This window comes from Fomitiporia mediterranea (assembly GCF_000271605.1).
Source record: "Fomitiporia mediterranea MF3/22 unplaced genomic scaffold FOMMEscaffold_9, whole genome shotgun sequence".
Taxonomy (NCBI): domain Eukaryota; kingdom Fungi; phylum Basidiomycota; class Agaricomycetes; order Hymenochaetales; family Hymenochaetaceae; genus Fomitiporia; species Fomitiporia mediterranea.
In genome coordinates, this window is record NW_006760394.1 from 930,204 (window position 1) to 932,737 (window position 2,534).

Consider the following 2,534-nt stretch of genomic DNA (forward strand, 5'->3'; position numbering starts at 1 on the left):
GCTCGCCGAGAGCTGGAGTGAGCTGGTGGGACGATACTGTACTGACAGTGCAGTCACTACTCTGCTTCGGTAACGATGGTGCCTGGTGCAGAGTGAGCTAGGCCTAGAAACGTGCGGGATGTGCAAGGATATGCATTTGGTTAGACGCCACCACTGCCAGTGTGATCGCATCATTAAGTCAATACCAATGCGTACATTCCCGTCTTCATGTTCGCCTCCATCAACTTCATACCATGTGTAATGGGTGCTGTGAGTGTGGTGTCGCGTCCCGCGACAAGAGAAGAGCGTCAAGCGTTGCGGGTAGCAACTTGAATGTGTTGATGTTCCGGTTGAGCGTTTAGGGCGTGCCGATAGTCCAGCAAAGCACGCCTATGACAGTTCTCTAGCACTCCGCGCTTATGTCGAGCAGAAATAGATGCTTGCTTACTGGTTCTTCGAGCAAGATTCGCAAGGTACGTCATTAGAGAGCTCAGCAGTCCGCATGCAAGTTGTTTCAAACATAACAAAAGAGCACAGACATCTATGCAACCAAAAGTAACACAAGAGTAAGCCGTGGCAGACGGAGCGTAATGAATTCAGCCCTGCAGTAACCCTCTAGCTTCAGAACCACAGTTTGATGCTCTGCTCGGCACTATGGCCGTGCTGTTGCTTCAATGATTGACGCTGTAAGATCGTCAGTGCACTAGCTTCTAGCTTTGAACTTACTAATGTCCAGCCTTCACGACCGTCTAAGCTTCGGAATAATCCGGTGTATCCGACCAAACGTTGGAAAGAGGTTACGACTCTCACCGACGGTGACATGTACACTAAACCTCGTACGACCGATATCAGCGACGTCGGATTATCATTCGATCCGATGCTGCTAATTGCATCATACATACATAGCTGTCCGTGCAATCTAGGTCGGCACACTAGTAGTAGGAGCTCATGTCAATCTCGCTGTAGTCATATCACCGTCACGGGTATATGTCAGTGCACTTGGCCCCGGAAATAGGATCATCTCGGAGTTAAACTAAATAACACCGATACCAGCGTTGTCGGCCAATTTGCAAGACCGCTACAGTTTAAAATCTCGTATCATGAGTTGAACAGTAATAGCCGTGTAGGCTGGCATGCTATGATTATGACGATGGGATGATGAGTTGAATGTAGAACGGAGTCAACGGACGGACAAAAAGTGGGGGATCAAAACGCCTCACGTGATCAAGATCGTGGAGAATTAAACACTGCTTACCAAGACGGATTTGGATTCTTTTAATCTTTATCCAGCATGCCCACATCATCCTAGTTCTTGCTATTCAGTCAAGTCGACAAGTATGGGTCTTCCAAGATAACCCAAGAAGCTAGATACACAAGAGCCTATACAATCAACTGGCTTCTATTTTGATTCGCTGCCGTCCACCTATCTGTACCTCATTCACACAAGGCATGCCGAACAAGACGGAACGCAATCACAACCACGCGCGAAGGTCGGAAACCTAATGAAGCCAGACCACTCAATGTATCTCGCGCCCACTCGCGTCAGTTAAGACAGCGAAGGACGATCCGTATCATCGTACTGGTATACATATGCTTCTTAGGTGTTTGGAGGTTCTAACTTTGGCTTTGGGCGCTCAGAAGGAGTGATATGAAGGTCGTAGATATGTGATGTATGTGATGTAAGTGACACTGATGATACGGTGTCGATGAGAAAGGCTGAGGATAAAGTTGGATTGTGCACCCTGTTGAGGACGGAGTGTTTTGGGAATCATCCGTTCTGACCGGCTATCGAATTGAGGGATGAACACACTTTCGAGGTGTTATCTATATTGATTTTTCAGACTGAAGTGGTCTTTCAACCTGATTAAGACTTGGATGAGTTAGGTTCGTGATCAGTATTAGCAGGTATGCAAGACATGATCTGACTACAAGCCAAGACTAAAACCGATTCAAGCAGTCACAAATCATATTAATTCATGTTATATACAACATATACATCACGAAAAAGTCTTAAGTATTATACTTGCTTGTAATCTTGTATATTTTATAAATTTTATAAAATTTGTCCAATTACTTATAATCTTCCTGGGGGGTTAAGTAAGGAAAGTACAATGTTAAATAAGCAAGAAAAAATACTTTTAAAACTTGGCAATTTCTGATATAATTTTATAAATTGTCAAGTTATACAAGTGATTATAATATACTTCCTAAATTACAAGGTTAAGACATACTTATTAATTTGTGACAGTGTAATATCTGCTTATAATGCTTACAAGTCATTACAAGTGTTTGAATAGCTTGCTTTTGCTTACATACAATTTTATATCAAATAATTAATCGAATATAATTATATTTAAATTATAGAATACAAAAATAGTAAATAATACGCCATTTCTACAGTCCCAACCCCTACACCACCAGCTGCCTCTGCCTCATTCTTCTGTGAGTGGGATTTGTGTTGGACAAGGATGACTGCATTCTCAGGCCGTTCAATGTAGTCTTTGTCACCACGTTTTGGTCGTTGCTCGGTCCCTGCAAGTTGAACTGCGAGTGTG